Here is a 15,478-nt window from a genome sequence, read left to right on the forward strand (position 1 = left end):
GAGGACTGATCAATACATAAAGGCTCTGACTGGCCTGCAGAGGGGATGTCTGGGAAGTCGGCCAGGTGCTCAGGAGCCACGTCAGAGCGTTGGGTGCCCCGGAGGGTTCCGACCAGGGTTCTACCTTCCCCGAGTGTCAGCCCTTCCTTGGGTTGGGGCCACGCTGGTGTTGGAGGTAGGGAATCCATGGCAGTTATCAACCAGAGAGAAAGCAAGCTGGACACCCCCCCACACACACCCAGGGAAGAAGCCAGAAAGATGGTGCTGGGCTCATCTGACACAGGAAAAACCAGAGTAGAGCAAGCCATGAGGCAGGGAGGGACAGCGTGGGGCAGGGGCTCCCCTGCTGCAAGTTAGAACTGGTTGAACAGAGGGGCTTCTCCTGAAGAGCCTGGGGGATGGGGGTGGGATGTCAGAGCTGTGGGTTCCCACCCAGACTGACCCTCTATTCCATTGATTTTCAAACGCCCATGCCCCAGCCCTGCAGCTGGCAGCTCCCCAGGCCGAGAGGCCCCAAGCACCTGTATTTGTCACATGCCACACATGTCAGCCAGCCTGGGTAGCCACTGTCCTCAACAGCACTGAGTAAATATGATCCCTGCTCCTCCCAGACCTTGAGCAAGTTCATTTCAGGGAGGCTAGCAGGGCGGCAGATGTCATCTCAGGCCCTGGAGCCACCCTGCCCACATTTACCTTCTGGCTCCAGTGTTTAACAGCTGAGTGACCTTGAACAGGTAACTACCCTGTCTGTGCCCCAGCTTCCTTGTTTGAAAACAGAGTAATCTTTATTTTCCTGCTTTGATGTGAGAAGAGCTTCCCAGATTGATCTCTAGGTTCAAATCTTGGATCTGCCACTCTTGATTAGCTAAGGCTCTTTTTTTCCTTTTGCATCTCTGCACTGGGCTGCAGTTTCATCTTTTATTCTGTGTGCATACAACCCCTGTCTGGCTCAAAACTCACTGTGGCTGTGCCCCCACTCACTGTCCTCGTTAGCCTTTGACGTGCAGGTGGAGCCTGGCTCCTCCCTGTCCAGGCAGGCACCCCGTGAGCCGGGGACCCCAGCCAACTGGAATGCACCAGCCACTGCAAATCGCTGGACTCTCGGGGTCGAGGGCTGGGGGACACTGGCTGTGGTCCACAGAGGCAGGGAGAGAAGGCGATGGCCGAGGCTGCATGGTGGGGGCCGCTCTGGAGAAAGGGCTCGGTCCCTCTGGCCTCACCGGGCCTTGGTCCCATTTCAAACGGCCCAGGACAGGGCCAGTGCAGGAACCCAGCGGGGACCTCCAAGGGGCCATGGCCCTGTGGAGAGGTTAGGACACGGCACATCAGCCCCAACCTTGGTCTTGCAAATCGGTGGCCTCTTTCCCAAGGCTTCCAGTGAAGGGCGATGAATGTGACCTTGAAACCTCCTTTCCGAGCCGCAATAATAACAACTCCCTCTGCGTCCGTTGCTGGGCCAGCGGATTGCGCACTTCATCCGTGGGATAGAAACAGAGACTCCAGGATTGAAGCACACGCCCCAAATCTGCTACAAGCAGGTGGTACAGGCCAGGCTTGAACCCAGATGAATTGGTTTCCAAATGATCACAAAGCCAGTGGTTAAAAACAGCAGAAATTCATTCTATCATAGTCTGGGGGCCGGAAGTCAGGAGTAGGTCCCACTGGGTAGAGCCAAGGTGTCGGCAGGGCCGGTTCCTTCTGGGGGCTCCAGGGGCCCTTCCAGCCTTTTCCAGCCTCCGTGGCTGCCGGTGTCTGTCGTCAAATCTCCCCAGCCCCCCACTTCTAAGGACCCTTGTGATGGTACTCAGGACCCATCAGATAATCCGGGAAAACCCCTTCCTGGGTCCTTCACTGCATCACATCTGCAAGGTCCCTTTGCAGAGAAGGCTACAGTCACAGACCCTGGGGAGGAGGATGTGGAGTTGGGATTGGGTTTGGGATTGGGATTGGGTTTGGGTTTGGGATTTGGATTGGGTTTGGATTGGGATTGGGTTTAGACTGAGATTGGGATAAGGATTGGGATGGGGTTTGGGACTGGGATTGGGGCCCTTACTTAGCCGCCCTCACCTGGGCCATTCACCCATGACATGTCTCGCTCGTGCTTTTTCTCCTTAATAATCTTTCTCCTTGTTAAGTAAACACCATAAAATTAAAACGCAGATTTCAAAGGAAGAAAAATATTTATAATGGACTTGTCAGATATGTGTTGCTGTCTCTACCACAGAAAATCAATAACATATACCACTAGAGAAAAATGAGCAAGTGCCCGTCAAAACAAGCAATTAATTTTTTAAAAATGCAAATGGCCAATGAAGATCTGAAAATGCATTCACTCTCTAGTAACTGAAACCACAGGATACTTTGTCTTGCGAGTGATGATGATAACACCCAAGGCTGCCAGGTTGGGGAGGAAGCCGGCATTTCTCAATGGGGTCTTTCTGGAGGCAATTTCAACATGCGTCTACAGAAGCTTTAAGAGATTAATGATCCATAATTCATCTTAAGAAATTGCGTAAGGAATTTGAAGAAGGAGAAATATATCAATAAGGAAGTTAACGCAAGTATGGTTAATAACATTTTCAGAGGAAAGAAAGGAACACACTAAAATTTTAACACTGCTCACTGCTGTGTGATGGGGTAATGGGAGATTTGCTTTTTTGCATTTTCAATAAAAGGCGTTTTTTAGTAACTCCTCTTTGGGGTTGTGCTCTAGATTAGGAACAATACGTGTGCCTGGGACAGACGAGAGTCATTGTTTTAGTACCGTGGACCCTCTGTCCTAAGCAAACCAAAGAGAAAGGGGGATTGGGCCAGTAGGGATGGTTTTTGCACCATGAGGGCCGACAGCACTCAGCCTGTCTGCTGTCCCCCAGAAAGCTGATTCAGAAGCAGGGGGCGGGTTCATCTGACTCTGCACAGAGACCCCCTTCCTGCCCGCAGGAGGGGCTGGGGTGGGGGCTGGGTGTTGTCTGCCAGTCTGGGCAGCGGAGAGGAGGCCAGCCATACCCCATCCAGCTTTTCTGGATTACAAGAAGGTGGAGTTGAGTAGAACACTGCATGTAAACTGAGAGCGTAGGTCCGCTCTGCAGCCTGAGTTTTATTGGGAAGGCCAGATTCTCCCGAGTGCCTCTTACCCCACAGAACCACCCTCCTCCCCTTACTGAACTCGGACCTCCAAATCTGTTAGGAGCCGCGTGAAAGCTCACCCGAGAAGATACAATGGCCAGCACCGGGCGTGGGATGTGTTTGCTTCCACGGACTTGCGGTCCGCGTCTAGCTGGTCCCCAGTGACTCACAGACACTGCAGACACTGGCCAGCTCCTTGTCCAGAATGTAGGGGGCAGGGGCTGGAGGTCCCCACAGTGTCAGCGAGATCACCTGGACAAACGGGGAGGCTGCTGGAGGGCGCTCGGCACGGACAGGTGTTTTAGTTTGCTAATGCTGCAGAATGCAAAACACCAGAGATGGATTGGCTTTTATAAAAAGAGGCTTATTTGGCTATACTGTTACAGTCTTAAGGCCATAAAGTGTGCAAGGTAACACATCAGTAATCAGGTACCTTCACTGGAGGATGGCAAATGGCATCCGGAAAACCTCTGTTAGCTGGGAAGGCACGTGGCTGGCGTCTGCTCCAAAGTTCTGGTTTCAAAATGGCTTTCTCCCAGGATGTTCCTCTCTAGCAAGCTTGCACCTCTTCAAACCGTCACTCACAGCTGCACTCCATCCAGTCTCTTTGAGTCAGCTCATTTATATGGCTCCCCTGATCAAGGCCCGCCCTGAATGGGCAGGGCCATGCCTCCATGGGAGTATCCAACCAGAGTCACCACCCACAGCTGGGTGGGGTATATCTCCATGCAAACAACCTAATCCAAACGGTCCAGCTTAATCCCCACTATTATGCTTGCCCTACAAGATTGCATCAAAGAATATGGCTTTTTCTGGGGGACATAATACATTCAAACTGGCACATTCCACCCCCTGGACCCCAGAAAAACATATTCCTTCCAAATACAAAATACATTCATCCCACAATACCACAGAAACTTAAATCATTTCAGTAACAATAGTTAAGTACAAGATCCCATCAAAATCAAATATAGGCATGGTCAGTCCTAAGGCATACTTTTCCTTTAGCTTGGATCTGTGGACTTAGAACAAGTTATATGCTTCCAATATACAAAGGAGGGACATTCACAGGATAAACATTTCCATTGCCATAAGGCGAAACAGTAAGGAAAACAGGGTTAACAGGACCAAAACTGTTCTTAAAACCTGCAGGACAAACTCCATTAGATTTCAAAGTCTGAGAGTCATTTACAGAACAACATTGCGTCCTTGGGGCTTGAGAGAGTGGGAGCCTAACCCTTCCTAAGGGCCTTTTCGGCAGCCCTTTCCTCTCCAAACGCTTAGGTGAGTGCTCCAACATACCCACACATTGGGGAGACCACCTTCTCGGCCCCACCCTCCTCAAACATCGGGGCAGCTCCCGGATTCCCTTCCATCTCCGGGGCACACGCTCAACCCCTTCAGAACAGTGTGGTGGCAGCCAGGCTCTCCCCAATTCCCTGGAAATGTGCTCCACCCTCTTTGGGGCTTGGGGTGGCAAGACATTTCCTGAGCATCGAGGCGGAAGGCCCGCCCTCGACCTCCAGGGCAAACTCACCCTCTTCATGTGTGTGGGCTGCTCCGCTCTCTCAGCCTGAGACCTCTTGACTCCAGACCTCAACCTCCATGGCTCTGTCTTTGAAGAAATTTTTCCTTCAGTTTGTTCCTTGTCTGTCTCCTCCAGTCCAGACTGGCAGTGGCTCTGTCTATAAAGTTCTTGCAAAAATTCTGTTGGCTTTGCATGAAGCACAGAGGGGTCAAAGCCATCAGACAATAGGAGTTTCCACAAATCCTTTCTGGATAACTCCATCTCCAGTCTTGGCTTGTACTGAAATGGCGGCTGGGTTCCATGTTTGGTTCCATCCTCACGTTGGGCTGTAGCTTCTGGGATTCCACCCCCTGGAAGCTTGTAACTTTCCAAGCCATCAGCTTCTGGTTTCTTTGAACCCAAGAGTTCAGTTCTAAGTTTATCTCTCTCTGCTCGCATTTTACTATAAGCTGCAAGGAGAAGCCAGGATACATCCTCCACATGTAGTCTGGAGATCTCCTCAGCTAAGTATTCCAGGTTGTTGCTTCCAGATTCTTCCTTCCATCTGACACCAGGACTCAATTTTGCCAAATTCTCTGCCACTTTAAAACAAGGATCACCTTTCTTCCAGTTTACAACAGCACATTCATCATTTCTGTTCAAGTCCTCATCAGAAGTATCTTTAGAGTTCATATTTCCATAAACAGTCTCTTTAAAGCAGTTTTGGCCTTTTCTGTCAAGCTTCTCACAACTCTTCCCGAAACTCCCCATTATCCATTTAAAAAGCTGTTCCAACATGTTTGGTATTTGCAGACTCAGCAGCAAAAGCACCCCACTTCTCTGGTACCAAAATCTGTCCTAGTTTGCTAATGCTGCAGAATGCAAAACACCAGAGATGGATAGGCTTTTATAAAACGGGGGTTTATTTCACTACACAGTTACAGTCTTAAGGCCACAAAGCATCCAAGGCAACACATCAGCAATCGGGTACCTTCACCGGAGGATGGCCAATGACGTCCAGAAAACCTCTGCTAGCTAGGAAGGCAGCCGGCGTCTGCTCCAAAGCTCCGGCCTCAAAACAGCTTTCTCCCAGGACATTCCTCTCTAGCAAGCTTGCTCCTCTTCAAAACATCACTCCCAGCTGCACTCTCTTAGTTTCCCCCAAGTCAGCTCATTTATATGGCTCCACCGATCAAGGCCCACCCCGAATGGGTGGGGCCACGCCTCCATGGGAACATCTCATCAAAATTATCTCCCACAGCTGGGTGGGGCACACTCCAAGCAAATCTAACCAACACCAAAACTTCTGCCCCACACAAGACTACAAAGATAATGGCATTTGGGGGACACAATACATTCAAACTGGCACAACAGGTTAGCAGATGGTCACCTCTGTCTCGATAAATGCTGACGACCCCACAGCTCCCTCTCTGGCCGCATCCTTCTCCTTCCGAAACCAGTAAGGGGGTCCTTCGCCCTTTTTGCTCTCTGCCTCCACCTTCCCATGGCCATCTCCCTCTTGTCCGTCTGCCTGGGTCCAATTCTCCCCTTCTGATGAGGACACTAGTCCTGTTGGATTCGAGCCCACCCTAATACGGTTTGGCCTCATTTTAAATAATCCATCTTCAAAGACCCTGTTTCCAAGTAATATCAAATTCACAGGCACACAGGGGTTGGGGTGTGAGCACTTTTTTTTTTTTTTGAGGACATAATTCAACATATAACACTCTTCATATGCCCAAGTGCCTACTCTCAATTCACCCAGATGCCCAGAAAGTCTCAGTTCAACACATCAACAACTCCTGATCTCCCCTGAATTCGCTCTCAGTGGATGGCAAATCCGTACTTGGTCAGATCAGAACCATGGAATCATCTCGTTTCCCTCCCTTGTCACCCCGCACCAGTGGGAGGGCCATCCCGTTGGCTCACCCCTCAATATGCACCCAGAATCTGATCCCTCCTCGCCGCCTCCACTGCCACAACCCTGGTCCCCAGCTCCCAGCCCCTCTCAACTGGGTTATTGCAATGGTAGCCCCACTCTCTGTGCTGTGTCTAACAGAAGCTCAGGAAACACTGTTAAATGGCTAGGAAACAGCCAAGTCATGAAGCAGGGGTGGGGCCACATGAAAAACTTCACAATGGTGTTGTCAAGGTACAGATTGCAACCCATTCATGGGTCATAAAACCAGCCCTGGAAGGATAGGATTGTGTGCTCTCTACTGCTTGGAATAAGTTCTCCTACCCCCAAATGTAATGGCTGACACCAACAATAGACATTTATCCTCTCTCACACTCACTAAGGGTTGGGAGTCCAAGAGCAGCTTGGCTGGGTGGTCTGGCCTGGGGTCTGTCAGGAGGATGCAGCCAAGACGTTGGCAGGGGCTGTCAGGGGCTGGAGGACTCACTGAGGCAGGGGCCTGGCTTCTCACCACGTGAACCCTCCATAGTGCTGCTTGAGTGTCCTCCCAGCATGGCGGCCAGCTTCCCCCAGAGGGAGCGACTGGGAGAGAACAAGGCAGAGGCACCAGGTCGTTTATGAGATCCAGGCTTGGAGCCATGCGCCGCCATTTCTGCGGTATCCTGTTTGTTTCACAGGCAATGCTAGTTCCCTGAGGGAGGACACTACCTGACGGCAGGACTCCTGGGGGGGGACACACTGAGAGCCTCTTGGAGGACGGCCGTCAGAGGACACTTGCAAAGGTCCATGGAGAGGAGACACTTGCCAGGGGCAGTGGAGCTGGTTGGCAGCTTTGTTCCACTCAGAGGCAAGAGCTAGGCCTTCGTGCCCTCCACTGATGGGAGGGCCTTGGTATTGGGGTTCAGCTGTCGCCCGTTTCTTGTGGCCCAGCACAGCCCCTACCCTTGCCCCTGACACTGGGGTGGTTCTTAGTGAGTGCTCCTTGACGAACCAGAGATGAAGGACTCACAGGCAAACGGGAAGGTGACAAGAGCAGCCAAGAGCGTGGGAGGCCGGGCTGAGATGCAACAGCGCCCAGGTCCCAGGGCCTTTGGTTTCCTCCCCTGCCCTCCTCCCAAGTACGATTACAAAGATACAATGAGCCGATCCACATGAGAAGGAGCATTGCAAAGTGCAAAACACAAATCCAGGGTAAGAGATCTTGGCTACGTTTGCAGAAAAGGCTGTGCAAGAGGCGGCCAGGCCAGGAGGGAGGGGCACTGGGGCCGCAGCCTCCTCCTAAGGGCAGTGGGAGTGGGGGCGCCTTGGGTTTTCCACACAGCACTTCCTTTCATGATTAATTTTTACAAACAGGTGATAAGACAGCAATTGCAAGCTTGGGCATTTGTCCCAGAGAAATGGAAACACATGTTCACACAAAAACCTGCACTTGAATGTTTGTAGCAGCCAAAAATTGGGATCGACTCATGTCCCCTTTGATGGTGAATGATTAAACAAACTCGGGTGCATCCGCCCCGTGGAATGTTACTCCGCAATAAGAAGGAATGAATTCTTGATAATGCAACAACTTGGATGAATCTTTAGGGAATTATGTCAAGTTGGGGAAAAACTGCAATCCCTAAAGGTTGCATATTGTATGAGTCCATTCATAGAATATTCTTGAAATGACACAATTATCGAAACACAACCGATTAGCGGTTTCCAGGAATCAGGAACCAGGAAGAGGGGGCAGAGAGAGAAGGTAGGTGGGTACAGTTCTAAGTGGGCAGCCCCCAGGGTCCTCGTGCAGAATGTTCGGTGACCTGGCTGTGCGGTGGGTGTGTGAACCTACCCAGGTGATAAAATTGCATAGAATTAACACACACACACAGATGATACAAGTAAAACTGGGACATCAGAAGAAGTCTGATGCATTGGCCAATGTCAACGTTCCAGCAGTGACGTTGCACTCTAATTTTTCAAGACAATACCATGAGGGCCATTGAGTAAAAGGCACCCAGGACATCTTTCTCTTATTTCTTTTTTTTTTAAATATTCATTTTATTGAGATATATTCACATACCATGCAGTCAAACAAAACAAATCGTACATTTGATTGTTCTCAGTACCATTATATAGTTGTACGTTCATCACCAAAATCAATCCCTGTCACCTTCATTACCACACACACAAAAATAACAACAATAATAATTAAAATAAAAAAGAGCAATTAAAGTAAAAAAGAACACTGGGTGCCTTTGTTTGTTTGTTTGTTTTTTTTCCTTCCCCCATTTTTCTACTCATCCATCCATAAACTAGACAAAGGGGAGTGTGGTCCTTATGGCTTTCCCAATCCCACTGTCACCCCCATAAGCTACATTTTTATACAATCGTCTTCAAGATTCTTGGGTTCTGGGTTGTAGTTTGGTAGTTTCAGGTATCCACCACCAGCTACCCCAATTCATTAGAACCTAAAAAGGGTTGTCTATATTGTGCATAAGAGTGCCCACCAGAGTGATCTCTCGGTTCCTTCTGGAATCTCTCTGCCACTGAAGTTTATTTCATTTCCATTCACATCCCCCTTTTGGTCAAGTAGATGTTCTCCGTCCCACGGTGCCAGGTCTACATTCCTCCCCGGGAGTCATATTCCACGTTGCCAGGGAGATTCACTCCCCTGGGTGACTGATCCCACGTAGGGGGGAGGGCAGTGATTTCACCTTTCAAGTTGGCTTAGCTAGAGAGAGAGGGCCACATCTGAGCAACAAAGAGGCATTCGGGAGGAGGCTCTTAGGCACAATTATAGGGAGGCCTAGCCTCTCCTTTGCAGCAACAGTCTTCCCAAGGGCAAGTCCTGTGGTAGAGGGCTCAGCCCATCAAACCACCAGTCCCCAATGTCTGTGAGCACATCAGCAACCATCGAGGTGGGGGAGCCCAACACCCCTGCATTCTCCCCAGCTCCTCAAGGGGGATCTGCATATTTTTTTCCTTGTTTTTTTTTTTTTAACTTTTTTTTAAATCAACTGTATAAAAAATAAAAAAAATTTTAAAAGACATACAATAAAAGAACATTTCAAACAGACCATAACAAGAGAGTAAGAAAAAGACAACTAACCTAAGATAACTACTTTACTTCCAACATGTTCCTACTCTACCCCAAGAAAATAACCTAATATAGCAACATTTCTGTGAACTTGTTCCTACTATACCCATCAGAAATTAACAGACCATAGTCATTCCTGGGCATTCCCAGAACGTTAAATTAACCCATGATAGCTTATCTGTTCTTATTGGATTATCATTCCCCCTTCCTTAATTGCTCTGTGTTGGAGTTCCCCTACATTCTACATTATAAACTATTTATTTTACATTTTTCAAAGTTCACATTAGTGGTAGCATATAATATTTCTCTTTTTGTGCCTGGCTTATTTCTCTCAGCATTATGTCTTCAAGGTTCATCCATGTTGCCATATGTTTCACGACATCGTTCCTTCTTACAGCCACATAGTATTCCATCATGTGTATATACCACATTTTATTTATCCACTCATCTGTTGAAGGACATTTGGGTTGTTTCCATCTCTTGGCAATTGTGAATAATGCTGCTATGAACATTGGCGTGCAGATATCTGTTCGTGTCACTGCTTTCCGATCTTCCGGGTATATACCGAGAAGTGCAATCGCTGGATCGAAGGGTAACCCTATATCTAGTTTTCTAAGGAACTGCCAGACTGACTTCCAGAGTGGCTGAACCATTATACAGTCCCACCAACAATGAATAAGAGTTCCAATTTCTCCACATCCCCTCCAGCATTTGTAGTTTCCTGTTTGTTTAATGGCAGCCATTCTAATCGATGTGAAATGGTATCTCATTGTGGTCTTAATTTGCATCTCTCTAATAGCTAGTGAAGCTGAACATTTTTTCCTGTGTTTCTTGGCCATTTGTATTTCCTCTTCAGAGAACTGTCTTTTCATATCTTTTGCCCATTTTATAATTGGGCTGTCTGTACTATTGTCATTGAGTTGTAGGATTTCTTTATATATGCAAGATATCAGTCTTTTGTCAGATACATGGTTTCCAAAAATTTTTTCCCATTGAGTTGGCTGCCTCTTTACCTTTTTGACAAATTCCTTTGAGGTACAGAAACTTCTAAGCTTGAGGAGTTCCCACTTATCTATTTTTTCTTTTGTTGCTTGTGCTTTGGGTGTAAAGCCTAGGAAGTGGCCACCTAATACAAGGTCTTGAAGATGTTCCCTATATTATCTTCTAGGAGTTTTATGGTACTTTCTTTTATATTGAGATCTTTGATCCATTTTGAGTTAATTTTTGTGTAGGGTGTGTGGTAGGGGTCCTCATTTATTCTTTTGGATATGGATATCCAACTGTCCCATCCCCGTATGTTGAAAAGACCATTATGACCCGGTTCAGTGACTTTGGGGGCCTTATCAAAGATCAGTCAGCCATAGATCTGAGGGTCTATCTCCAAATTCTCAATTCAATTCCATTGATCAATATATCTATCTTTGTGCCAGTACCATGCTGTTTGACCACTGTGGCTTTATAATAAGCTTCAAAGTCAGGGAGTGTAAGTCCTTCCACTTCATTTTTCTTTTTTAGAGTGTCTGTAGCAATTTGAGGCATCTTCCCTTTCCAAATAAATTTGATTACTAGGTTTTCCAAGTCTGCAAAGTAGGTTGTTGGAATTTTGATTGGGATTGCATTGAATCTGTAGATGAGTTTGGGTAGAATTAACATCTTAATGACATTTAGCCTTCCTACCCATGAACATGGAATATTTTTCCATCTTTTAAGGTCCCCTTCTATTTCTTTTAGTAGAGTTATGTAGTTTTCTTTGTATAGGTCTTTTACATCTTTGGTTAAGTTTATTCCTAGCTACTTGATTTTTTTAGTTGCTATTGAAAATGGTATCTTTTTCTTGAGTGTCTCTTCAGTTTGTTCATTTCTAGCATATAGAAACATTACTGACTTACGTGCATTAATCTTGTATCCCTCTACTTTGCTAAATTTGTTTATTAGCTCCAGTAGTTGTATCATTGATTTCTCAGGGTTTTCCAGATAAAAGATCATATCATCTGCAAATAATGACAGTTTTACTTCTTCCTTTCCAGTTTGGATGCCTTTTATTTCTTTGTCTTGCCGGATTGCCCTGGCTAGCACTTCCAGCACAGTGTTGAATAACGGTGGTGACAGCGGGCATCCTTGTCTTGTTCCTGATCTTAGAGGGAAGGCTTTCAGTCCTCACCATTGAGTACTATGCTGGCTGTGGGTTTTTCATATATGCTCTTTATCATATTGAGGAAGTTTCCCTCAATTTTTACCTTTTGAAGTGTTTTTATCAAAAAGGGATTTTGGATTTTGTTGAATGCTTTTTCAGCATCTATTGGGATGATCATTTGATTTTTCCCTTTTGATTTGTTAATGTGTTGTAATACATTGATTGATTTTCTTATGTTGAACCATCCTTGCATGCCTGGAATGAACCCCACTTGGTCATGGTGTATGAATGTTTTAATGTGTCTTTGGATTCAATTTGCAAGTATTTTGTTGAGGATTTTTGCATCTATATTCATTAGGGAGATTGGCGGGTAGTTTTCCTTTTTTGTGGCATCTTTGCCTGGTTTTGGTATCAGATTGATGTTAGCTTCATAAAATGAGTTAGGTAGTGTTCCATTTTCTTCGATGTTTTGAAAGAGTTTAAGTAAGATTGGTGTCAGTTCTTTTTGGAAAGTTTGGTAGAATTCCCCTGTGAAGCCATCTGGCCCTGGGCATTTATTTGTGGGAAGATTTTTGATGACTGATTGGATCTCTTTGCTTGTGATGGGTTGGTTGAGGTCTTCTGTTTCTTCTCTGGTCAGTCTAGGTTGTTCATATGTTTCCAGGGAATTGTCCATTTCCTCTACATTATCCAGTTTGTTGCCATACAGTTGTTCATAGTACCCTCTTATAATTTTTTAAATTTCTTTGGGATCTGCAGTAATGTCACCTTTCTCATTCATTACTTTATTTATTTGGGTCTTCTCTCTTTTTGATTTTGTCAGTCTAGCTAGGGGCTTGTCAGTCTTGATCTTCTCAAAGAACCAACTTTTGGTGTTATTTATTCTCTCTATTGTTTTTTTGTTCTCTATGTCATTTATTTCTGCTTTAAACCTTGTTATTTCTTTTCTTCTACTTGGTTTAGGATTGGTTTGATGTTCATTTTCTAGCTTCTACAGTTGATCGATTAGTTCTTTGATTTTGGCTCTTTCTTCCTTTTTAATATATGTGTTTACTGCTATAAATTTCCCCCTCAGTACTGCTTTTGCTGCATCCCATGGTTTTTAGTATGCTGTGTTCTCATTTTCATTTGTCTCTATATAGTTAGCAATTTCTCTTGCTATTTCTTCTTTAACCCACTGGTTGTTTAGAAGCATGTTGTTTAACCTCCAGGTATTTGTGAATTTTCTAAGTCTCTGATGGTTATTGACTTCTAATTGTATTCCATTGTGGTCAGAGAATGTTCTTTCAATAATTTCAATGTTTTTAAATTTATTGAGGCTTGTTTTATGTCCCAGCATATGATCTATTCTGGAGAAAGTTCCGTGAGCAGTAGAAAAGTATGTGTATCCTAGTGATTTGGGATGTAATGTTCTGTATATGTCTGTTAAATCTAATTCATTTATCAGATTGTTTAGGTTTTCAGTTTCCTTATTGGTCTTCTGTCTGGTTGATCTATCTATAGGAGAGAGTGATGTGTTGAAGTCTCCTACAATTATTGCGGAAACATCAATTGCTTCCTTTAGTTTTGCCAGTGTTTCTCTCATGTATTTTGTGGCACCTTGATTGGGTGCATAAACATTTATGATTGTTATTTCTTCTTGTTGAATTGCCCCTTTTATTAGTATGTAGAGGTCTTCTTTGTCTCTCATAACATCCTTGCATTTAATGTCTATTTTATCTGATATTAATATTGCCACACCTACTTTCTTTTGTCTGTAGCTTGCATGAAATATTTTTTTTCTGTCATTTCACTTTCAATTTCTTTGTGTCCTTGTATCTAAGATGCGTCTCTTGTATGCAACATATTGATGGTTCATTTTTTTTAATCCATTCTGTGAATCTATATCTTTTAATTGGGGAGTTTAATCCATTTACATTCAATGTTAAAACTGTGAAGACATTTCTTGAATCGTATCCTTTGGTTTATGTTTGTCATATATATTTTTTCCCTCTCTATTAATATCCTCTAATGTACCCATACTGAATCTCTTTAGTACTGAATCTTTCTCCGTGTCTCTCTCTCCTTTCTTTGTTTCTCTGTCTGTAGGGCTCCCTTTAGTATCTCCATTAGGGCAGGTATCTTGTTAGCAAATTCTCTCAGCATTTGTTTGTCTGTGAAAAATTTAAGCTCTCCCTCAAATTTGAAGGAGAGCTTTGCTGGATAAAGTATTTTTGGTTGGAAATTTTTCTCTCTCAGAATTTTAAATATGTCATGCTACTGCCTTCTCACCTCCATGGTGGCTGCTGAGTAGTCGCTACTTAGTCTTATGTTGTTCCCTTTGTATGTGGTGAATTGCTTTTCTCTTGCTGCTTTCAGAACTTGCTCCTTCTCTTCCGTATTTGACAGTGTGATCAGAATATGTCTTGGAGTGGGTTTATTTAGATTTATTCTATTTGGAGTTCACTGGGCATTTATGATTTGTGTATTTATGGTATTTAGAAGATTTGGGAAGTTTTCCCCAACAATTTCTTTGAATACTCTTCCTAGACCTTTACCCTTCTCTTCCCCTTCTGGAACACCAATGAGTCTTGTATTTGGACGTTGTATATTATCTATCATATCCCTGAGGTCCATTTCGATTTTTTTTTATTTTTTCCCCATTCTTTCTTTTGTTCTTTCATTTTCCATTCCATTTTCACAGTTTGTATTCCAGGTCACTTATTCGTTGTTCACCTTCCTCTAGTCTTGTACTATGAGTATCCAGAATCTTTTTAATTTGGTCAACAGTTTCTTTTATTTCCATAAGATCTTCTATTTTTTTATTTACTCTTGCAATGTCTTCTTTATGCTCTTCTAGGGTCTTCTTGATGTCCTTTACATCCTGGGCCATGCTCTTCTTCATGTCCTTTATATCCCGTGCCATGGTCTCATCGTTCATTTTTAGTTCTTTGATTAATTGCTCCAGGTACTGTGTCTCCTCTGATCTTTTGATTTGGGTGCTTGGGCTTGGGTTATCTGTATCGTCTGTTTTTTTCATATGCTTTAAAATTTTCTGTTGTTTTTGGCCTCTTGGCATTTGCTTAACTTGATAGGGTTCTTTTAGGCTTTGTAGACCAACTGAAATCCTTATCTCTAGTTTGTCAGATCTGCCGCTTCGTGGAGTACACTTTCTCTAACTAACCAGCAGGTGGCATCCATGAGCCACCTGTGCCCCTCAAGCCAGTTCTCCCCTGCTTTGCCTTTGCGGTAAGTGGGGGAGTGAGTCTTGTGGGGTCCAATTGGTGTACCAAGCTTGCATGTGTAGTTGGTGTTGCCTGCCCTGTATATGGGGCGTGTGTCTGGGCGGTCAGGGAGGGGGGTGGCTCTAACAATCAAATTTCCCTGGTGATCCTAGAGTTTTAAAGCTGCTGCAATAGTCTAATCCTTCAGTTCAGTCCTGCCACAGTTTGTCTCTGCAGCTGACCCACAAGTCCTTGGTATTGGCGTATGGCTCCTGAGACTTGCAAGTGGGTCCGTCTTCCAGGCCGTGCACCCCGGGTCCTCTGTTGAGGGATGACTGTGCTATGTCACAGGTGAGTGACGTCCCCCCAGGGCAGTTCTGGGCTGCCGGGCTGTGTAGGGAGGCTCCCAGTCTGCTGAAATGATGTCTGAATGGGGCTTGTTAATTCTCACTGCTCCGTCTTCCCAACTCTGGACAACCAACTGAGGGTGCAGGGAAGGCTAATATCCATG

The sequence above is a fragment of the Choloepus didactylus genome, chromosome 6 (genome assembly GCF_015220235.1).
Source record: "Choloepus didactylus isolate mChoDid1 chromosome 6, mChoDid1.pri, whole genome shotgun sequence".
Classification (NCBI taxonomy): Eukaryota; Metazoa; Chordata; class Mammalia; order Pilosa; family Megalonychidae; genus Choloepus; species Choloepus didactylus.